The following is a 25,679-nucleotide window of genomic DNA, read 5'->3' on the forward strand; positions in this document are numbered from 1 at the left end:
ACCTTCACCACCATTTCATGCACATTCCTCTACATGCTTTGTATTGTTGTTCGTTGAGTTCATGGCACAGGTAGCTTAGGTTAATGAATTTTCATCTTGGTGACAGTCATAAGCCATTTGTTTTATTTACACTGCTCTTTATCGTTCTATTACCTTCTTCTTCGTCTTGATCACGCATGCAACCACATCCTTGACCTCTGCTCCGCTCTGTTATCTCCCAAACTCCTCCACTCCTCACGTAACTTCATTCTTTAGACATTTTGTTGTTATAACCTTCCATCCATCAACCCACTTCATACACTCGTTCTCCATCCTACTTCTCCACTCCTGAGCCATCACCAGCTTTATTCCTACCTTGCACAACTCCCCCTACCATTCCATCACTCCACCATCACTTCAAACACCCACGGTAGGTCATCCTGTAGCAATTTGTAGACTTCCTGTAGAAACCCCTGCGTTTCCTGTAGAATCCCCTGCAAACATCCTGTAGGAGGGCACTCACTCGGTTGCTGAGCCTCTGAACGTGAGGAACCTCTGTGGACTGATGCTAAGGATCTCTGGGGACCTCTCCTAGCCTCCCCAATCTTTCCCAAGCTTTCCTTCCTTCCGCATCACATCTGCACAACCAAACCCTAATAAGCACAAAATCCCAATCACTCCATCCACTTAAATAAAAAATACAAAAACATGTCTTTTAAGATGCAAGTAGATTAGATTCATGCATTTTCACTTATTAGAAGTAATGGCACCATTGGTAGAAGTTTCCTTCACATTCTTTGCATCATAGAGGTTAGACTAGTTAAATTAGGGTTTCCTAGGGTTTCCATGTTTTGATTTGCTTTCAGTTCATTTTTGCCAAGTAGATTAGTCTTCTTTGAGCTAGCTTTCGTCCATCATTTAACAAGCTTCTTCTGAGAGCCTATAGAAGTTGGCTTGAGCCCTAGCGAACTTGTGCCAGCTGACCAAGTGACAGCTGCGACAAGAGCTAGTACTTGTGCATACAGCACCGTCGCTTCCAAGTTTGTACGAACTACCCGGTTGATAAAATTAAGAGACAGGAAGCCCCAGGAGTTGTAGCATTATTGCTACAATACTGGAGCTCACCACTCTGTATGGCTTAGAGGTAAGAAGTCTTCAATGATATCAAGTCTTGAGCTAAGGTTGCAAACTGGTGTCCCCTTTCTTTCTCTTGTTTAATCAGTTTGCATAATCAGCTACAAATATATCTTACAACATGTTTCCATTCTCCATCTCCTTCTTCATCAGCTTGTCACGATATGATAGAGTACCTGCATCTGCAATTCACTCATGACGAAACGACATCAGTCTGATAAACCCCTAGTCTAAGATGGTGCATTTTGATCCACTGACTGAGTCGGAACCAAGCTTCTGGCCGAGGGAGAGGCTCAGTGAGTATAAAATTGTGTAGCTCAGGTAATCAGGGGTGAAGCTTGAGCCTTGAGACTATGCAATACGCAGTCCAAGCTTGACTGGGCAGACAGATTGTGTAGTTTTGGGACTCAATGAGCTAGGTTTAGGGGTTTTAGACTATTTCATCCAAATGAGGTAGAGAAGACCTTATTATTACACAATTTTGCAACTTAGGAACTCAAGGTTTGAGCTTGAGCTCAGAGATTGCACAATACATAGTTGAGGCTAGGCTAGAGGGCTAGATTGTGCAATTATGGGGGTCAAAGTCTGGGCTTTAGCGTTGGAACTATGTAGTGCACAACCCTGGGAGGTAGGAACTACACATTTTGTAGTGTCAAGGGGATGGTTGTAGCTTGAGGGTTGGAATTGTGCAATTCACAGTTGAGGAGGGTCGGATGAAGCTAACTTGCTGGGAAATTTCCAGAATTTGGCTAAGTGTGGGATCAATGACGAAATGTGATCAGTGATATGACCTAACTATGATCACATACTTAAAACACTTGACGAAAGAACAACATAGATCATCCATGACACATGAACTAGACATTTCCCCCAGTGTGACAACTTCGTGACGACTTACGACAAATGCAACACCAAAGATACACTTTGCGAGGACAGTGATGACACTTGTGCGACAATGCTTTAAAATTTGGAAATGAGTATAACAAATGTTTACATGGTTAGATCAACTCATTTACACAAGAGTAACCCCTTGAAACCACCAAAACAAGTTTATATACATCATGCGACATTTAACATGGGAAAATATGAAAATTTTCTTTTGTCACAAAAGGGACCAAAATACTTAAAGAAAACACATGGAATGGATTTCAATGTTGCAACAAGAATATACAAGACCAAGGTAGGTTATGAAGTTTGGTGTAGGCTAAAATTTTGGAGGGTTTTGTAGTAGTGCAAACACTTGGCAACACACTAGTAGAATTCTAGATTCTCTGTCTTGGTTGAATCTTTTGCGCAGGGCCTCAATTCTTTGGGGAGTATTGATTCATCGTGCATATCACTTTAGCTTCACCACTTAGACTGTGAATAGACACAGTCCTCTTTGTGCCTTCGCGGTTTGAACAAAATTATAATATTAAGCGATATCACAATGTTTCAAATTGGAAAGGGTAGTGTAGTTTGTGTTGAAAATGCAACAAGATGATGGAGCTTAGTGGAAAGGAGTCGCCTTCACTAAGTGGGCCCACAGGCTATTTTTGGCGCAAAGTCTATTTTTAGACATATGGATCGTTGCAAGATGTTGTTTATGGATGATTGGTCATGTTGGTAAAAATAGATGGACTTCTATTTTTAGACATATGGGCAGGTTTCTATTTTTAGACTGCCAGGCTAAAAATAGAACAATCGAATATTATTGTCTCATAATAATATTTGGACTATAAACATTATCTTATCCTCTTGGAGCACTTCAGTTTGAGCTACAAATGTGGCATATGCAGCTGTCAGAAGGAAATACGCTTTTCCTATGAGTCAGTTGAGCTATTGCATGCAGGACTTCAGTTAGAACTCATGTGGTTGAGTTTGGTGGAGTTGATTGTGGAGTTGATGGAGTTGTGTTCAGTTTGAACTAGTTGTATTTAGTCTAACTGCAGAATACACTAGTGATGAGTTGTGTGAATTAAATATTAATTAATTCACTAATTATTAACTCATAAAGCAACTGAAGAATAAATTAGTTAACTCAGTGCATGTACAGTTTAGTGGAGACAGGTGTTAGAGGTTGAGATTGCTATCAGTTGTGACTATAGTTGTGCATGAGATCTTGCACAATCAATGGGATTCAGTTATGCCAATCAAGACTGTGCAGTGTGGGAAAATATCAAGGCAATTGTAGCTTGTGCTCACGTGATTTTCACTTTGGATTGTGTAGTGGAGGCAGGCAAAGCAGCGGAGGAGATTTGAACCTGTGACTTGTTCGGATCTGAGCTAGTTTTGTGTGTAACAGGTGGAGATAGTACTGAGTACTTGTGAGGAGTATTGTACTATGTATTGTTACATGTTCTCAATCATTATAATATACAGATAGTGTGGGGTTTTCAGCTGTATGCTTTCCCCGGGTTACATACTGTGTTAATGTGCGCATGTGATTGATGTTTCATTGTTTTTAATGCTGCTAAATTGATGATCAACATAGAGGAGCTTATGTATTATGCATGTATTCCGAAATAGTGTATAATCGGGATAATCTCTGTGAATATGTGTCATATTATTCAAAATTTCTACATGGTATCAGAGGAGAGTTGATCATCAGATCTATTATTCAGAAAGTGATTAGATTTTATTTCTTCAGGCAGAGTCTGTAATTGGGCTAGGTAGCCTCTGGATTCATCCTTCTTTTGGAAGGTGAGATATTCGGTGAATTCCCATACAGTCAAATCTCTGTACGAGAAATACTTTGTTCTCACGAATTTTATATCAGAAGCGGTTGAGTTTTGAGCTGGTGGAATTCAAATTTGCAGCAGAGTTTTCTTGGTGTCGAAGTTGCAATGTCTTTCAACGGATTGCGATTGGAGTATGCTCTTGAGGGCAGCTCGAATTATATTGCATGGAAAGACAGGATGGAGGCGGTGTTAGATGACAATGGGCTAAAGGAGTTCATAGAGAATGATGTCCCTAAACCTACTGATGATGCTGAAGCTGTGGTTTGGCAAAAGAAGACAGAAAAGTGTCGAAGGATTCTGTTGGAGGGCGTGAAGGATCACATTGTGTCCAGCCTGCATGGAAAGGCTTCTCCATACTTGATGTGGAAAGCGTTTACAGATATATTCCAAAGCAAGAGCGACCAGAGGAAGTTGGTGCTCAAGGATAAACTCAGAAACATTAAGTGTGAGAATGGAGACAGTATGCCCAAGTATCTCACGAAGTTCACCTAATGCCGGGATGAGCTGGGAAGTGTGGGGGTGACTGTCGATGATGAGGACTTGGTGAGCTTGGCTCTCCTTGGTCTTCCGAAGAGTTGGCATTCCTATCAGGACTCTATTAATGGTCGGTAGAAATTGCCAGGATGGGAGAGACTTTGGTCGGATCTTGTGCAAGAGGAGATCAGACGGAGCACCAGAGACAGTTCTTCATCCATGCATGATGAGGAGAACTGTGCCTTAGCGAGTAAGGTGAAGAAGGGGAAGGAGAAGGGTTCTCTTTCTGAATCCAATTCTTCCAATGATGGGAAGAAGGTTGACAAATCGAAAGTGCGATGCTTTCGTTGTCATGAGGTGGGCCATTATGCTGCAAATTGTCCACGGAGGAAATCCAAGAAGGGATCCATTGAAGGATCTAAAGGTGAGGCACTTGCTTCACAGTTTGAGTTGGATTTCACACTCTTCGCATGCATGGTATCATCCATGGTGGGAAGTGGTTGGTTTCTTGACAGTGGAGCTTCTCTCCACATGACCGGTGACAAAAGGTCGTTCAGTACTTTGGAGGAGAAAGATCTCCAGATACTCATAGGGATGGGTAACGATGAGAAGTATAGTGTCTCAGGTGTAGGCATGGTTATTTTTCAGAGGGAGCATGGAGATCGCCTTACCTTGACCGATGTCAAGTATGTACCAGGACTGAAGAGAAACTTGGTGTCGATCGCGATGCTGGAAGACTGAGGCTATGATGTAGTCTTCAGTAAGGGAAACGTTTTCCTTAGACACATCATCACTAGACAGGTGAAGCAGATTGGTTCACGGGTCAAGAACCTGTATGCTCTTGAGGTTCAAGATGCATGCAAAGCCTTGAGCAGTGAGGCAACTGACGGAGACTTGGTGGTTGAGAGGGAGCGTATATTACCTCTCAACATGCAGAGCCAGAAGAAGTCTCAGACGATTGTGGAGGAGCCACAATTGGTGCAGCAGCTTCAGGGGGTTGTGGAGCGGCCACAACAAGGGAAGCTGAGAGGAGATCAAGTAGAGACATCTACTCATGTAGAGACCTCCAGTAGGGGGGAACTTCGAGCCAGGTGGGATGAGGGATCACATGCAGCCATACCTCCAGGTAGGAGGTGGGGCGATATAGAGTGATCGTCCCAAGAAGGAGGGGAAAGATCCTTGAGGTACCCAACCTCTTGGATGAGACCTTGCTACGGGAGCTCCGATGTGGAGTAGTAGGAACTGACTGATTGGGTAGAGACAGATGCGGATGGAGCAGCAGAGAGAGCGATAGTGCAGGGAATCCCAGGACAGCGCATAGCTAGCAGGCTGCAGCAATGCAAGAGACACAAGTGTTTTGCACAGTGCTAGGTGGCACAGAGAGGTGTGCAATGGTGCGAGATGCATGGAGATGTTGCAGTAGCGCAGATGTCAGAGAGGGAGCACTTTTCAGCAGCATGTAGAGCTTCAACATCAGAGTATGTTCCTAGCCCAACAGAGTGGTCAGTTGGGAGTGTTTTTGTTCGAAGTGTTGTTGGAGCAAGTGGATCGGGAAAATGTGTTGCATGCAGAACATTCCAGAGTTGCAGGATAAGAGGTTGCAGATAATCCATATCTTGTTGAGAGGGAGTGTTGAAAATGCAACAAGATGATGGAGCTTAGTGGAAAGGAGTCGCCTTCACTAAGTGGGCCTGCAGGCTATTTTTGGAACAAAGTCTATTTTTAGACTATGTCTATTTTTAGACATATGGATCATGGTCTATGAGTTTCAGGATGTTGTTTATGGATGATTGGTCATGTTGGTAAAAATAGATGGACTTCTATTTTTAGACATATGGGCAGGTTTCTTTTTTTAGACTGCCAGGCTAAAAATAGAACAGTCGAATATTATTGTCTCATAATAATATTTGGACTATAAACATTATCTTATCCTCTTGGAGCACTTCAATTTGAGCTACAGATGTGGCACATGCATCTGTCAGAAGGAAATATGATTTTCCTATGAGTCAGTTGAGCTATTGCATGCAGGACTTCAGTTAGAACTCATGTGGTTGAGTTTGGTGGAGTTGATTGTGGAGTTAATGGAGTTGTGTTCAGTTTGAACTATTTGTATTTAGTCTAACTGCAGAATACACTAGTGATGAGTTGTGTGAATTAAATATTAATTAAATCACTAATTATTAACTCATAAAGCAACTGAAGAATACATCAGTTAACTCAGTGCATGTACAGTTCAGTGGAGACAGGTGTTAGAGGTTGAGATTGCTATCAGTTGTGACTATAGTTGTGCATGAGATCTTGCACAATCAATGGGATTGAGTTATGCCAATTAGGACTGCGCAGTGTGGGCCAATATCAAGGCAATTGTAGCTTGTTCTCATGTGATTTTCACTTTGGATTGTGCAGTGGAGGCAGGCAAAGTAATGGAGGAGATTTGAACCTGTGACTTGTTCGGATCTAAGCTAGTTTTGTGTGTAACAGGTGGAGATAGTACTGAGTACTTGTGAGGAGTATTGTACTATGTATTGTTACATGTTCTCAATCATTATAATATACAGATAGTGTGGGGTTTTCAGCTGTATGCTTTCCCCGGGTTACATACTATGTTAATGTGCGCATGCGATTTATGTTTCATTATTTTTAATGCTGCTAAATTGATGATAAACGTAGAGGAGCTTATGTATTATGCATGTATTCCGCAACAGTGTATAATCGGGGTAATATCTATGAATAAATGTCATATTATTCAAAATTTCTACAGTTTGCGAGCTTTAGATTTTCAGAGTATATTTTTTTTATCTCTGGTGTTTCTCCACTACCAACAGGCCTAGACAGTACCCCGACGGAGTCGCTACAGGAACACAAACATTTCTCTGCTTCCAATGAGCCTAGACAGTGCCCCAATGGAGCTACTTGCTTCACCTCTCTGCACATGAAAACTTTCTCTTATTTCACCTTTATTTATATATTTAAAGAGGATTGTACATTGGCACTTATTTATTTTATGGGAGGAAGAAGGTGTTGAAGAATCTTGGGAAATTATTTATAGTAGGATTCTTCTAGACTTGATAACAATTTGTGAACCACTTTTACAATTTATTTTGTTAGCTTGATCTCTTCTCTTATTATTATTGTGTGTGTATTTACTTCATCAAACCGCTACCAAAACACAAGAAACAAGAACACAAGATATTGGCTCTCTTCCAGGGCAAAACGTCTCTCTCTTAGAGAGGCAAACCCTTTCATAAATTTATCTTATTGAAGCTTCTATTGATCAATGCCAAACCCTAGACCCTTCACAAGAATATCCTCCAAGCACAAGTCAATTCCTTCCTCCTTCCTGTACTTCCTTTCCCGGTACTTCGTCCTCCTCCTTCTGGCACTTCGTTCTTCTTTTAATAGTTCATAGTACTTGGTATACTAGCTCTAGAAGAGACTTCAATATTTGATCCTTAGTGAGATCATTCACCCATCAGGATACCTTCCTTCTCTTGACCCAACTGATCTTCTTCTTGATATGTAGTTGCAGACTTGATATGATAGCACTGTACCCCTAGTTTCCCGCATGTGTGGGAGGTTTCCCTTACGATTTTGGCTCCTTTCTCCTTCGCTTGAGAGACCCTCTTCTTCACTTGAGTAGGAGGCCTTATAGGCCTAAATTACTATCCCAAGCAATGAGATATATATGACTGTGATCTTGTTGTTTTGCTGACCGCAAACCTTTTCTCGCACGTATGACTGTATTTATTCCTTAGAACAACCCTCTAGAATTTGGTTTAGGTTTCTCCTTCTTCGTAGGACGAGAGTCTCCTTAAACTCGACTTCCTTCACCCTTTTCTCAGCTATCTTCTTCCCTAATTTCATAGGTAGATTGCTTGTCATTGGAGGAGTGGACAATCTCTATATATAGAGGTATGTCCCTCCTTTAGGCCGACTTGAGGTCGACTTGACTTTTCTTCTTCTTTTTTGCTTCTTTAGTGATGTTGTTTCTTGGAGAGGACTTGTGACTTTGCTTGGAGGGATATCTTTGACTCTTATACAAATATATACATAGTGTAACATGCCCTTAAGGGTCTTCAACATTTCTTTTGACTCTTTGACTTACCTATAGCACTTTGACATGTGATAGACCTATTTCAATGAGAAAGAAACTCGTTGTAAATATAAAATATATATATATATATATATATTAATTTTCTTTTATAAATACAAATATCAAAAGTACATTTATGAAGACCGAACCTAGTTACACTTTCTTCAACAGAGGGATCATGAGCTATTAAGAGTAGGAGAGTTTTTTCCTTCAAAGGAGCATATATAAACCTCTGATTTATGTTTGCTTGTTTAGATTTCTCCCCTTTTCCTCTTCTACTAATTATATAAGCATGGAAACACTAAAACATAAGAACCGAGTGTGGGCATACGGTTTCCAGAAGAGACACAGGTATCATGGTTCGACCAAAAATATCCTTATGAACGGATCGTATTTTCCGTCAAAATTTCATCAACCAAAAGATGTAACCAACACAAGGAAGGAGGACTAAAAGTTACCTAAATGTTGTGGTGTCACAAGACTCTTTTCAATTCAGCCACACGCAAAGAATCCCAAAAAAACGTTCACACACGATGCTTATTTACACAAACAAGAAACAAAAGACAAGACCAAACAAGAAAACAAGCAAGAAAAGAAACTAAGTACATAGGGAAGGGCATAGCCCCAAATCATCATTGAAAATAATGTTCTAAGTCTTGGCCATTAACGGGAGGAGAGTCAATCCTCTTGTCTAGTGATTGCATACGATATGTTTGTTGGCCAAGCTTTTCGTGTATGGTGAATGGTCTGATCCATAGGGATTGGAACTTATTGTGTTTACCTTTGTCCTCGTGGGATTTGTCCCACTTCAAGACTAAGTCACACACACTAAATCATTATTCCTCGTAGAATTCTCGTCGAACCACCTCTTGATATGACTTTGATGTAGTGAGAATTTTTCTTTTCTTTTTCTCCTCTCTTCTTGTAGCTTATGAAGGGTGTGTATCCTACGTTAAGCCAATAAGCAATGCTTGCCCTAAGATTCCTGTGAAAGTTGAAGGGCGGGTAGGTATATGTTCAAGGGTAGGATGGCTTCTTTTCCATACATCAGGAAGTAAGGAGATGTATTCAAAGAAGGTTTTGGCATGACTCGATCAACCCATAAGGAATTCACCAAAGCCAATTGCCAATTCCTCTATTCAAATAAAATGGTCCTTTTGATCATGCGGATGAGGTTCTTGTTTGTATTCTCAGCAAGACCATTTCCCTGTGGATAATAGTTATTTGAATGTTTCAATATGATTCCATTTTCCAATGCAAAATCATATAATTTTAACGATGAAAAATATGTTTCATTGTAAAAAATAAGTGAATTCAGAATGTCGAACCTAGAAATGATATTCTACTAAGGAAGATGATGAATTCTTGATCATTCACCTGTTTGAGTGGAACTTCTTTTGTTCACTGCGTGAAGTAGTCGATGGCAATGAAAATGTAGTGGTGTTTCTTTGACGAGTGTGGGAAAATTTCACCAATCACATCTAAGCCCCATTGTTGAAATGGTTCTTCCACAGCAATCAGCTGCAATAGTGCAACTAACTTCTTTCCTCTGCCAGCACACGTTTTACAAACTACACACTTGCGGGCATAAGCGTGAGCATCCTTGAATAATGTGGGCCAATATAAATCGGCCCACATAAACTTATGCGCAGTTGTGGCACCTACAAAGTGTCCTTGACCATTCCATCGTGGAGATCACAAAATACTCTCTCTGAATCGTGCGCTTCCAAGCACCTGAGAAGAACCCAATTATGGTTCATTCTGAAAAGCGCCCCATGCACCAACTGGTAAGATAATGATTTGAACCTGAGTTTCATATTTTTCCATGCAGATAAGTGTGAGGGAAAGGTGTCATGCTCAAGATACTAGAGCACATCCGCATACCAAGAGTTTTCAATGGTAGTGGGGGAAGCTCAATCAAGATTATACATTTTGATTTCATACTCCCATCCATATGGATCTTCTTATTTTTCATATACTTCATTTGCTGCAAGCTGAAAAATAACATGGCCCTTGATCATGTGATCTGGCTTGAAATATAAGTCATACTCTTGCAAACCAGTAATCTAGTTTTCTCTTCTTTCACCCAACTCTTGTTGGAAAAACAATGATCTGACTGCTCGATGTGGCACAAAGATAATACAAAGGTTTTTCAAGAGATATGGTTGGAAGTGCTTCACCGCCTTTTAGACTTCATAAGATTTTTTTTAATGGCGGGGTAGTTGAGTTCGGGTCCTTGAAGGCCGACACTAATGAAAGGTAGAGAAGAATAGTTTTGTTGAAATCTGGGCTATATAAAGCAAGTGCGTCTGTGATAGATTGCTTGATATGGGAAAACACATCCTTATCCCTCTTATCCCACTTGTATATTGCATCCTTCCTTACCATATCCTACATGGGTTTCACGATTTAGCGTAATCGAAGATGAATTTGCTCAAAAAAATTATATTTTCCGAGAAGGATTGCATATCTTTCTTGTTTATTGGAAAGGTGTTGATGGTGCTGGACCTACCAACATGTCAGGGGATCTCTCCAGTAAGGAGTCCTCACTAGACCTCAAACTGTTTGGTGTAGGAGTCCCAGTAGTGGGTCAAATAATATCACCTTGACCATGTTGCACGCAAAGTTAAGTAAGATGTCCCTGTTGGTAGCAAGGGTGTGACTTGTGCAACAAGCCAAGGAAGGTGCATGAGTGGTTCTAACACAGGAAGGTGGAATGAGTGCGCCCCTTGGAAACCTGTCTAAACACGCAACTTGGAAGGAAACAAACGAGCAAAGATGCATCACAAACTAGAAGGAAGGTGAACCAACAATCCAAAGTGATGGTTAAACCAAGAACACATTTCAGTAAGATTCATACATACATATACAAAAAGAGTCTATACATACATGCGTAAGAAAACAGATACATATATCATTAGAGTAAACAAGTTAACTGAAATACAATAACAACATATGCATGAAACGTGTTGGCTCTGTTATATTAAGAGTTGAAAGTTCCAATCATACAGTACAACTATGACCAATCACTAGTCCCGATAACGGAACGTTACAATCATTGCCGCCTTCTCCTCCAAAAAGATGTACTAGCTCTGCACTATGGAGATGCCAAGGCTCGTTACAATACTCTCCATGCTTTCTCTAAGATACTCCTATCGGAAGCTTGGCTAACCAAAAGCCTCTACAATGAGTTATGAGGTAATATAAATAGAAAAGGGTGGGGTGACTCTTCAAATTCCCCTTTATGATTGTTCACCTACCCTCATGACTCTTCAACTAGTCTATGACTGTTACATTCAACTATCGACACTTGAACTTCCACTTTACAAGATGTTACATACAATCTGCACATGTACCCATGTGAGACAAAATAGGCTTGAGCAAGCCATGAAAGACATCACTATGACTCAGACAATTGTGGGAAGACCAACTCTTCGACATCCTCATGATGGTCGATGGTGGTGAACTGATGCCAAGCTTGGTAGTCTGCGATGGTGTCCATGTACTCTGTGGTGACATATTTCTGGAAACGAACTCTTTCCTCTGTTGCATCCAGGTACACTGATTTGGCTCCTCTGTCCAACTCATCTGATAACATGTGCATCATTGTCTTGAGTGTGGCCGGACCAGTGACATATTGATGCATAGTGTTTGCACTGATTGCCAAGTCTACACTAGTGGCTATGCACATCAACTCGTCAAAGTATGAGTCCAGCTCCCATCAGACTTGACCCTTTGTCTTTGCCTCAATGAGTGTCCCAATAGATGGGATTGAATGTGCGCACACAATAATATCCATGCTTCTGAACACTCGTGCATGGGAAGCCTGCAAACTAGTGATGAGCTGCGGGAGTTCCTCATAGTTTCGAATCTGACTCCAGATACGTGCCTTCAACTCAAATGCCGTGGGTTTCATTATCTTGGGCAAGTGTAATGGGGCTCCCTTGTATCTCATTTTCCATGTTTGCATTATGAAAGTTTTTCAAGATACGTGTTCTCCTAGCACAGTGTTTCTGCCAACCGTTGAGATGGACCACTGCCTTATGCATGTACCAAATCTGGAATACAATGTCTGCATGAATGTCTCAAGGGATGATAATTCATCCAGTATCACCTTCTTCAGCTCTGCTCTGGTGGATGCTGTAACCAGTTCTCCTCCCTACTTGGTCCTCTATAACTCCTTAACCATTTGCTCATTCTCTACTATCAAGAAGCGAACACTCAAGCTAGTGGCTTCAGCATATGCTCATGTAGCATCAGACAATGTTGTTGGATGCTTGTGCACATCAGATATGATCACTCGTTCCTCAAACTGCATAGGAGATGTGTGGACATTCGAAGTAGATACTCTGTGTGATTTCACAACTCTATGTTGTGACTCATCGAATGATATGTTGTGCATCTCTTCTTCTAGATTGTCTCTAAGGATCTCGGTATCTCCTTCATTGCTCAAGACTTTCTCTGCTTCCGGATCTGGTGAAGCCAGTGGGCCAACCTCTTAGTGGTAAGGCATGAGGTCGATGTCTTGCTCTAACTCTGGCTACTCCATCTCTATATCCATCTGCTCAAGTACTCATTCAATCTCATGAGTGAAGTCCTGATCCTACGACTGCTCACCCTGTCTTCTTTGTGCCAGCTGCTTGGATGAGTCTACTACCTGTATGGGCTCAGTTTCATCAATATGTGCATGCCACACCCCCTACTGTTTCTGTCCCTGCTGCGCTTCCTTCTTCTATCTGCACAACTCCTATTCTTTCCGCAGTTTCTCCTTTAGCTCTTGCAACTCCTTCATTGTTTCCTCCATCCTTTGTTTATCTCTCTGCCTTTGCGCATTCCTATTGTCACGCTATCGCCTATTTGCCTCTCTATCTAAAGCTGCTTTCTCCACAAGTGGGTCTACTCTGAACTTGCAGCTTTGTTCTTCCTTTGCACTATCAAAAATATTTATGTTGCCTTTGTCATGCGTAGGTATGTTACCCTTTGTTGTTGTTGTTTGTGGAGCTCTCCTAGATGTTGCTTCGTTAACCATTCCATAGGGATGTCAACCGGTTCATTAGGCCTGGAGAAGTTGTGACAATATCTCCATGGGTCTTCCTCAACTCAATGACACGCCCCATGGATCCAAGGAAATTTCACTCTCTTGTAGTGATATTTCACAAAGCAATGTAAGTTGTATGGATTGAAGCTTCTGGTGCCAAAAGTAAATTTTTTGAACTCTTCTGTCTCGGCATCTGCATGCTTGAGATACTATATCTTTTACAAATTGATCTATAACAGAAGAGTGGGTCAGGGTGCCTTCTTCTTCTGATGTAGTCTAGCTGACAGTCCTGTCGAGATGTGGTATGACACTTCTTGCATGACAAGCTTGTCCATGGCAAACTTCGGTAAAACATGGGGAGGTTTCTCCGCACTTTACATCCGTATAAAGGTGCCAAAAGGTGAGGCATACCAATCTGCTATGCCAATCAGTGCCTCCATTGTTTCCTTCGACATGTAAGGTGGATCCTGCTCAAATTCATCTTGTACACCAGTGTGAAAAAATTGTTTGACAAATGTGTGATGACACCACGGAATATGCATTCGGAAAACAGTCTGCAATAAGTGTTTACATAGGTTTACGCTGATGTCCATGCCCACTTCAAGCTCGGGAACTGCTGACGGGAACAGATTGCATCCAAGATATATGCAGACATGTAGATTTCTACTTGCTGACCTTTGGGCGGCTGCCGAGCTTCTGTTACCTATTCCTTTAGCCTGTGAGCCAACATGTCAGACTAGTTGCATGTTTTGTCTTGACTGGTTGGTTGGTCCAACGTGATCACCCTACTCTGCAGGAAGGTCTCCATGCTCTATTGGTCATACAAGCAGCATGAAAACATGACCAAGTACTGATATTCCTTCCACAGTATCTTCGTCTTGTAAATCTAGTTGGGTGTCATCCTCAAGTTGGTTGGCTCCTTCACCCAATTCTTTAAGATATCCCTGGAGTTTGCATTGCCGCTAGGTATGCTGAAGGGTCTCTCCATGGTGATCACTGGGTTCAGAAAGTGGTACATCTGTTGATAGTCCTGTGCCCTAAAGGTATAAATCTCTGTCCCGCTGGCACTACTTAACACCATCGTCTCGAGATCAATGTGTGAAATGATCCAATGTATCATGTCCACGCATGGAAACGCGGGATACATGCATGCAATCCGGTACAAGCCAGACTTGTGAATGTTCACATAGACTTTGTGGTCTTCAAGATCTTCCTCAAATGTGCCTGACAATGCATCATTAATCTCCTGCCATTTCAGTTTGATGCCTTTGTCTACGATCAGCTTGGTGTCTTCGTAAATCAGCAAACTCATAGACACTCGATCAAGTGCATCTCGAGTTGTGCTTTTGTCGGTGTCCTTTGACCCTGATCTCTTGGAGGCCATTGATCCTAAACTCTTGAGAGATGAAATAACACCTTCTATACCTAGAGACATGCGACATACATGGAAAGCAATATGTCAGTTAAAACAAAGCAAACTTAAGGACTGACATGCAACATACCTAGGAGGTTGATGGCAAGGATTACGCAATTTTCACTGGGAGGCCGAGAGACTGACTTCCAGAACTGCAAAAAAGGTAGTACAGACTGTCAAGAGGCTGGTTGACTACTGGAATTGCACAATGCGCAATCCAAACTGACCTGCTGGGTGCTGAGATTGCACAATGCACAGTTTTAGTCAGCAAGTCATGCAGGCCCAAGGGTTGCATTGCACAATTTTTTGGGCAAGCAGACACTGCCTCTCAGAATTATGAAAAGCAAGTAAGATGAACATTGTCTGGCTATATTTGCACATTTTATGGGAGGAAGGCAGAGCCTTCCCTCTCAGAAATGCACAATGTTGTCCGAGCAAGGCAGAGTCTGGGCCAGGATTGCCCAAACCTGTTGACGAGTGACCGAAAACATATGAAGATATGAATGCATGGAGAAACTTAGTGTAGGAATGTGTGAATGATCATGCATGCAAACAACAAATGCAAGATTCAAAAACAGGAAAACATGCATGTATGTGAAACGAGTCACCAAATCAACGACCATCCGTGCAAAACAGTGTGATGCATGCGATAGCAGTGAGATGCAAATGAAAAATTAAACAGTGCTTGTACAGGCTAACATGCATGCAAATGATAGCAAGCATTCATAGAAATCAAGAAGACAACACTCACACAAGCGAAAACACAAAAAGCGACAGAAATGCTGCAAAAGACAAGTAAAGCATACTTACCCGGAAATAGCTAAGCTAGATGTGCCAAAGACTCCTAGATGTGTTGTGGGGTGTCAGAGCTTCAAGATCGATGTGAAGAATGATCTCTGAAGTGTTGAATAAATAATTTTGAGGCTTATCATGCACATGCCACAAATCTAGGAAAAAGCGACACTTGGAGGAAAGTTTCTATTTGCATGTAACCTCCAGCTACTAAAAAAAGATCACTAAAATCTAGGGATGCTTTTTAAATGTTGCCTTTTGCTATTTCGGGAAAAGAATCTCATGCATGCAAATCAGGTTTGTTGGGTCCCGAAGGGAACCGGTTAACCAGAAGGCACATTCAACAACCTGCAAGACTAAGAGAGGGTTTTGCACAATTTCTGTGAGGAGTTGGGATGGTTGTCCTAGAGGGATTGTGCAATTTATGGGGTTAGCAGGTGACTGTTGCCCAAAATTGTGCAATTTATGGGCTAAGCTACAGTGCTGAGCCAAATTGCGCAATTTTCTCAAGGAAGCCTGTTTGACTGCATTGCACAATTTTTGAGCCCAGCAGGTTACCTAGCATATTTGTGTAATTTCTGGAGGGAAGGCTGGTTCCCCTCTAGAATTGCGCAATTTTCTGAGGGAGCTACTCAACCAACAACTAGCTTAAGTCTGGAATGGCAGCCTGTGAAAGGAGTGAAGCAAACTAACATGCACAGGCTGGAAAGCCACTAAAAAACCAATGAAGCCTATGTACTTGATAGTGCAAGACATGCTGCTAGGATGGTTGGTAGGGAGGCTCCAAAACGAAGCTAAGGAAAAATTTTGGAGGGTGGTTGTAGCTACTACAACACTTGGCGACACACTGGTAGAACTCCAGCTCTCTGAATGGACCTTGTTCGTGAAAAGCAAGTCTAACACCTACGGAAGTATTGTTCAGTTCTTTGTTCATCTTGGTTTCCACACTTGCTTGATTGTAAGATGTAGCATCTGCCAAGCTCTTGGTTGGTCGACACACATTCTGTTATCTCAAAATCAGACCCTGGAAGGCTGCAGACCAGGAAGACTTCAAGTAACTGTTTCAAACCAATCTTTTGACTAAGGCTTAGCCTCCTTAGCCTGAGAGGGCTCTCTCATAGGGTTATTGATTTTGATTAAGAATAAGATGGCTAACTCTTGTGAAATAACAGTGATAAAAATGAATGCTGGAAATATATTAAACAAGTTTCCATTGGGCCTATGGAGTCAATAACACCTCAGTAAACAATTATACTGCCTTTACATAGAAGTCATGGCATTAAGCATTTGGATGTTCAGAACACAACTCATATAAAACCATAGTTCATAAATGCATACAGGAAATCAGAGCACAATCAGTGAATTCTGAGTGATTACATCTATGCAACTGTAAAAGACATTAAGGAAAGAATAAAATCACACATTCTGAACATGGAAATCCTTCATGAATCCTGAGAAGAAAAGCAGCCAAATTATATTACTGAAACTCTGTCTTTACATAAGCCAAAACAGTCCTCTGTTATAAAATTTCCCACCCTCATTACATTGCTATTTCAGTTATATATAGAATCCTTACTCTAACTAATTCGAGCTTCCTCCTCCAGCATGAGGGGAATTCGATAACTACCTCTAATGACACCTATCAGCTATTTAACTAACTAATAAATACAATAAAGTGCTGACTGGAGTTTTTAAAGAGTTCTAAATTAACTATGACTCTAACTCCATTTTCCATGCATAATGGCTTCTCCTTGTTCTTTGACACCTAGTCCTCTTTCGATTTGGCTGAGCTGGATGTTTAATACTCCATATTGACCTTGAACGCTGAATATTTTAACTGCTCAGAAGTATTAGGAGATTTCCCTTTCTTCTCGGCTCCAGTTTTCCTCAAAATGCTCGAATGTATAGAAGCATGTTTTCTAGCCTTTAATAACCCAAAATATGGAACACTGCCACGTTCTTGATGTGTTGTAAGCTGCATCGATGGACATGTGTGCAGGCAAAAGTTCCTTGTATGCAAATCGTTTGATACCTCTTGAATGGTGATAAAGGGACTTTACAACAGAAATTTAAAATTGGGTCGAAATATTCCACCTTTTTAAAGCATCCACCTGTCTTGATCTGATTAACTATTGTTGTTCCAGCTGATGTCTTGCATACCTTTTTGGCGTTTCCCTTTCAAAATTCCCGCTCATAATACAAAACTGCCTGTCTGTGTTAAAATCATTACCTACAGCAGTTTCGTAGCGCGCTACGAAACTGCTGAATTATTTGAAACAGCTTGCCTTTGACCCGAGATCTTTATCACCCAAACATTTGATTGCCAAAAATTTCTTTCAACTTTTCATATGTATAACAGGGATGTACATTTCTTCAGAACAATAAGCCTAAGCAAATTTGACAAAATTTGGAGCAAAACCTTTCTTGAAAAGAAAATTTATTTAGCAAGTAACTGGCCTAGCTGTGCCTTCAGGTCTTCAATTTTCCTCCTCATAACTTTATTCCCAGCTCTTAGTTGCATATTTATCCTTCTAATGTACCTGGCCTCTCTGATTGCTGGTACTGTCCATGTGTGAAATTGTGCATGGCCATCAACTACTGAATTCAACTGGTTTTCTAGGGTTTCACTCCCTTTCCACAGAGCTTTACGATAATTTGCATACATGACTGCACGTTTTCTAGCAGCTTTCTTCAATTTAGCAATCTCATATTTAGCTGCTTCTAATTGACTCTTTATGGCTGCTATATTATCTCCTTGAGATGTGATGACTGTTCTGCTTGTATCTTTTTGCCTAACTTTCCCGGTTTCCTCTGTTCTTGGCAGCGCTTCCTTTACTTGCTTCCTTGTAATAGGTCTTCTGGGTTTAAAAATAAATTCTTCACCTGGCTCATCGAATTTAAGCCTTTTTGAGGCCTTAGACTTCTTGGTACCTTCTTGCGGTGACTGTGTCAAATCAATATGGACTGGTTCAGACTGCTCGAATTCAATGGCCTGTAATAAATCATTCAAACTCGCCTTAGACACTGGGCTCTCTTCAACTGCTATGGCTTTACCTTTTTCCTTATTTATCTGGCTTCTTGTCCTTACCCTTGAGACTGCTTCAGATCTGCTTGTTTCAGGTATAGTCTTCTTATCATGAGTTTTTTCCTTTGTTGATTGCTGAGGTTGATCTTGAATGATTAGTGGCTTCACTGGTTTTCTTAGCTGTGACTTGGTTTGCTTTTTAGCTCTTGCCTCTTTTTGGAGCTCAGCTATTGTGAATTCTCTGGCTGGTTGTGGAGTAAGGTCAGTCTTGCTTTGGAATCCAGCCATGAAAATAAACGAATTCCAGTCTCTGCCTATCTTTTGGAGGCCATCTAAAACTAGCAACTTGATCAAACCATGATGAAACAAAGAGGTTTCACAGTTCTCTTTCCTCAGCTGCACCTTATCACACATCTTACTCAAACTGCGAAACAAATAAAAAGGAATGTCTATGGAGACTTTCCCCATGAAATGCAAAAGCAGTTTGAAATGGTAAGAATAAACCTTATTGTACCTTCCTTCACAGGTCAAATATTTCTGTATGCAGGTGAGAAGAAGAGCATAATGTTCCTTGACATAATTCCTGGGCACTGCTTTTGTTAAATCTTCGTTTACATATGCCTCCTTTAAAAACTCCTTACAAGGATTCATGTCAAACTTAAAATTTTTAAACCATTCTTCTCGTCCTCTTGGGATCTCTGTCACAGCAGATATTGCTTCTGGAGAAACCTGTACTTCTAACATGGCTACCTTTGAATTTAAACCAGTGAAGTTTAGCGCAAATTCTTTAGTTACCTGCGCATGTCCTCCTTGTAGCTTTTTACAAAAGTTCCAGCACCCGGCATCTTTGAACGCTTTCTTCACACCTTCATCCCTCAGTGTTATGTCTAAGCCCTCAGGTTCAGTCCTCTGGCATTTACCGGATCTGTGCTCTTTTTTCTCCATTTTTTCTTCGAGATCTTCACACACAAAGTCTAACAACTCTGGTTGAAATGGTGATTCAGCTCCTTTTTAATTCAGCCTCGCTTGAAATCAGCCTCGCTTGAAATTCAAATTCTTTCATTTAAAACGCTTCAATACATAATCAGGCAGATTCGTCACTCATGCAGCACTTACGACTATCATTAAGGTCTATGCACGGTAAAATCCCTTGGGAATGATATTTCTGTGCATATCAACAGATCTAGTGGTGGGGTAGTGGCAAATGAGCGTTCAAACGTGATATGAGAGGTACACAAACTGACATGAGTGGACACAACTGGTGACTCACCTAACGGACTTGACATTTCGGGAAAGATTCACTGCGGAATGCACGAATCCATGATTTTGCAGCGCTGTTAGTTTTAAATTCTAATGATGTGCTGCGAAACGGCCTAATCATGACGCACTGCGAAATTGCTTAACCATAATTGCGCTGCAAAACTGGCAAATGGGATTACACTGCGAAATCACTAAAAGACACGGTGACTAGGATAAGACAAGATATGACTATGGAACAATGATAGGTGGAGGAGAATCAATGGGAGTCGAGTATGGTTTGAGTTAAAAACTTTTAAAACTCCAAATCCTAAGTGAGGAAAAATAAAATGAAATCAACTTAACACAGACCTTTGTCATCGGACTAGGACAGACAATTATATGCATCAAATTTTTAGTTCTAAGTGATAACACATTCCAAGCCAAGCCAACACAGTTGTTTCAATTGGGGATGAGGGGTATATTTGTGCACAACCTTTATGGTCGTCAGAGTTTTAGTTTTATCTCTGGTGTTGCTCTGCTGCCAGCAGGCCTAGACAATACCCCGACGGAGTCATGCAGGAACACAAGCATCGCTCCACTGCCAGCGAGCCTGGTTAGTACCTCGGTAGAGTTACTTGCATCACCTCTCTATGCAGGAAGCCTTTCTCTTCTTTCACCTTATTCATTTTTTCATTTTTTTGAAATTTTTCACATTTTCATTTTCGTAACTGTGCATAGCACTTATTCATTTCAGAGGCAGAAGAGGGATCCCAACTTATTGAGAGAAGAAGAGGTTGTTCCTTCAAAGAAGTAGTTTGTATATACCTCTGATGTGCTTGTTAAGGTTTTCTCCCTCACCTTACTCTACTTGACTGAGCTGACAAGGATTAACCCAAAAACAACCGATTAGAGTAGGTGATACTAGTTAGCATGCAAGCGTTGAGTTTTCACCAAGGTTTACTTCGAACACTATGCATTTTCCATTGATTTATCATGGATTGAAGACAAAAATTTCTTCATACAGAGGTAGGATGACAAATAACCAAGTAATGATAACTGCACAAGTCCTCTTGTGCTTTACCTAACTTGTTTCAAGAGTCGCACATGGTTTCATTCGAAACTAACCTACGAAAGTAAACGAGAAAACAAATAACAAAATAAAGAAAAATTAGAAGTTAATGCGTAATGAAAGCGAGTAAGAAACAAGCATGCAAGAAAGCAAACGAACAAAGTAATAATAAAACATGCATGCAAGCAAACAAACCAAAAGAAAACACTAGTCCTACTCCTAAGCTAACGGTGCATGGGTCTGCTCACGTGAAGTGATACTTCCAATGCAGCCACTTACGCATTGGTCGACCCATGTTGATGAAGGCATGGTTCGCGGACAACACAAATGTGCGAAACAACAAATATGAAAGATATAATAATGAAGACAAACACACTCCAAGTTTAAATGCATCCACAGAACATAAGTGAGTGCAAGTGCATGACATGCAATCCATGGACTTACCATGATGCTGTGTGACACTACTTGCAACTGTTAAGAATACACATGCTATTTACTGTGACATGCAAGCAAACAAAAGAAACAAAGACAACTTGCATCATGCATGTGTGCTTGCTATGGAAGATTCCTCCAATGCATGAGCGATGGGATCATGTAGTTCAAGTGGAGGGAGCATAATCTATGTGTGAGATTGATCTTCAATGCATACATATGAGTGATGAGGATCCTCAGGTGTTTCAACAATTTCCTGATCAGAAGTGAAACCAACCTCAGGATAGTGAGGACTTGACATAACCATCATCTTGGGTTGAAGTGCCTCAAAAGTCTGCGGGGTTTCGACTTCGTCGACAGATAGATCATCATAAATAGGTGGCCTTGAAAAATCAACAGTGATAGAATCATCATCATGATCGAATACAGGGGTAAATATATCATGACAGTTATGATTAGCAAAATCAATGATTTCATCGGCATCTTCATGATTTGGTGAATCAAACAGAGGGGTGGATAAGAATCAGAAAAATCCACCCTCTAAGTTTCTGCAAAAGGTAGATTAAAAATCAAGTGGATTTTCAAAGAATGATTGGTCCTCTCCGTTGTTGGATGATGGAATGACATCCGGTGTGTTCTACAAATGATCAACAATGGGTGCATCCGTAAACAGGGATACACATGTGAAATCAAGGATGGCAGAATCACCAAATATGTCAGGGAAAAACGGAGGAGGCTCGGACAGAAGGGAGTCATCCTTCGCCGAGGGTTGATGTTCAAGCTCCCAGTCATACTCTTCATGAATGACAACGCAGGTTGGTTTTGCAACACCAACTTCGTCGATAACTTGATCCTCGTTCACAACAAGTGTAGAGTCTGGAATGGAAGAACACAAGACAGTGCAATCCGGAGGATCAACAAAACATGAAGATAGAGGTTGAGGTAAGACATGCATGTGACAACCCATGGGCTTCGCAACCAAATCTACGTGAAAATTGAGAGAAGTGATGTTGGGAGGATGTGACGGTTGAATGGATGTGTGTGCATGTTCTCCCACATCACTCTACAGGGTGGAGTTTTTTGATGAGGGGACAGTGGGCAGTCACTTGTGACAGAGACCATGTCCATTTGCGATTGTGCAGCTCCATCAACGAAGTATGCTCAACGGGGCTTGGGATTGAAATTATTCTTAGGATTGACAGATTTGGTAAGAAAATATTCAAATATGTCCATGAGATACTGGAATTTCATCTGACTTTTCAGAGCTTGAAACTGCAACACACAGAAGTGGTCCTAAAAATCCATAGGTGATTCTTGCAGGGTCTTCCATTGTGCTAACAGTGTTTGGTCAAGAGGTTCTGGATCAAAATAATGGAAAGTAGATTCAATGAGATCGCATAACTACTCAAGTGAGTGCACGCTGCTGGGTGGAAGACTCCAGTACCATCATTGTCGGGATTAGCGAAGTGTGTATGCAAGCAACACGCTAATCTCTTCATCAGAACATTCATCGGCATTATCAATAATTGCAAAGAAGTTTTATAAGTATGCAAGCCAGGCCACTTCACCTTCACCATCATACGTGAATTCGTACAAGAGATCAAAAAACTACCTCGTGATGTCGAGAGGTTCGGCATGAGAAAAACATCGCGGAGGGATGAGTGTGACAGTATCCATGATAGGTGTGAAAAGATTCAAAACAGGATGAGAGGAAACAACTTGTCATCTGGCCCTCCTTCTAGCGCTAGAAATCTTAACGGTGTTGGACCCGCCAACATGTCAGGGGATCTCCCCGGTAAGAAGTCCCAACTAGACCTCAGACTATTTCATGTAGGAGTCCCAGCAATTGGTTGTACAATATTGCCTTAACCGCAGTTGTGCGTAGAGGTAAGTAAGATGTCCCTATTGGTAGCAAGGGTGTGACATGCGCAACAAGCCAAGGAAGGTGCATGAATGGTTCTAACATGCAGAAGGTGGAATGAGTGCACCCCTTGGAAACTTTTGTAAACACGCAGCTTGGAAGGGAACACACGAGCAAAGATGCATCGTAAACCAGAAGGAAGGTGAACCAACAATCCAAAGTGATGGTTAAACCAACAACACATTTCAGTAAGATTCATACATACATATATAGAAAGAGTCTATACATACATGCGTAAGAAAACATATACATATATCATTAGAGTAAAAAAGTTAACTAAAATACAATAACATCATATGCATGAAATGTGTTGGCTCTGTTATATTAAGAAGTGAAAGTTCCAATCATACAGTAAAACCATGACCAACTACTAGTCCCGATAACGGAACATTACAATCACTGCCGCATGCTCCTCTAAAGAGATGTACTAGATCTGCACTATGGAGAAGCCAAGGCTCATTATAATACTCTCCAAGCTTTCTCTAAGATACTCCTATCGAAACTTTGGTTGACTAAAAGCCTCTACAATGAGTTATGAGGTACTATAAATAGGAAAGGGTGGGGTGACCTTTGATATCCCCCTTTGTGACTATTCACCTACCCGCATGACTCTCAACTACTCTATGACTGTTACATTCAGCTATCGACACTTGAACTTCCACTTTATAAGATGTTACATACAATCTTCACATGCACCCATGTGAGACAAAATAGGCTTGATCAAGCCATGCAAGACATCACTATGACTCAAAAAATTGTGGGAATACCAACTCTTCGACATCCTCATGATGGTTGATAATGGAAAACTGATGCCAAGCTTGATATTTTGCGATGGTGTCTGTTTACTCTGTGGTGACATCTTTCTCGAAACTAGCTCTTGCCTCTGTTGCATCCGGGTACACTGATTTGGCTACTCTGTCCAACTCATTTGATAACATGTGCACCATTGTCTTGAGTGCAGCCGGACCAGCGACATACTGATGCATAGTGTCTACACTGATCGTGAAGTCTGTGATGGTGGTTATGTGCATGAACTCGTCAAAGTATGAGTCGGCTCCCATCAAACTTAACCCTTTGTCTTAGCCTCGTGAGTGTCCCAGTAGATGGGATCGCATGTCCGTGCACAACAACATCCCTTCTTCTGAACACCCATGCATGGGAAGCCTACAAACTAGTGATGAGTTGTAGAAGTTCCTCATAGTTCCAGATCTAACTCTGGATGTGTGCCTTCAACTCAACCGCCATGGGTTTCATCATCTTGGGAAAGTGTAATGGGTCTCCCTTGTATCTCATTGTCTATGTTTGCATGTGTTCGACAACAGTATGCAAGTTTGTCAAGATACTTGTTCTCCTAGCACAGTGCTGTTGTCAACTGTTGAGATGGACAACTGCCTTATGCACGGTACGAAATCTAGAATGCAACGTCTGCATGACTATCTCAAGGGACGATACTTCATCTAGTATCACCTTCTTTAGCTCTACTTGGGCGGATGCTGTAACTAGTTCTCCTCCCTGCTTAGTCGTCTGTAACTCCTTATCCATTCGCTCGTTCTCTGCTATGAAGAAGTGAACACTCAAGCTAGTGGTTTCAGCATATGCTCTGGTAGCATCGACCAATGCTGCTAGATTCTTGCACACATCAAATACGATCACTCGTTCCTCAAACTACATAGGAGATGTGTGGAAATCTGGAGTAGATACTCTACACGGTTGCACAACTCTATGTCGTGACTCATCTAATGATATGTTGCACATCTCTTCTTTGGGATTGTCTCCAAGGATCTCGGTATCTCCTTGGTCACTCTGGACTTGCTCTACTTCTAGATCCAGTGAATCCGGTGGGTCAATCTCTTGGTGGTAAGGCATGAGGTCAATGTCTTGCTCTAACTCTGGCTGCTGCATCTCTGTATCCATTTGCTTAAGTACTCGTTCAATCTCTTGATCAAAGTCCTTCTCCTGCAACCGCTCACCCTATCTTCTTTGTGTCAGCTGCTCGGATGAGTATACTACCTGTATGGGCACATTTTTATCAATCTGTGCATGTTGCACCCCTTGCTGTGCCTATCCCTGTTATGCTTCCTTCTCCTATATGCACAGCTCCTGTTCTTTTAGGAGTTGCTCCTTTAGCTTTTGCAACTCCTTCACTGTTTCCTCCATCCTATTTTTATCTCTATGCCTTTGTGCATTCCTCTTGTCGCATTGTCGCCTCTTCACCTCTATCTCCAAAGTTGCTTTCTCCATAACTGGGTCTGCTTTGAGCTTGCAGCTTTATTTTGCCTTTGCGTTGTCGACAATCTTTCTCTTTCCTTTGTCACACGTAGGTATGTTACCCTCTATTGTTGCTGCTGG

The sequence above is a fragment of the Pinus tabuliformis genome, chromosome 5_2, assembly GCF_031772625.1.
Source record: "Pinus tabuliformis cultivar Carrire ecotype Pingquan chromosome 5_2, CPIR1, whole genome shotgun sequence".
In the NCBI taxonomy this organism is placed as follows: Eukaryota; Viridiplantae; Streptophyta; class Pinopsida; order Pinales; family Pinaceae; genus Pinus; species Pinus tabuliformis.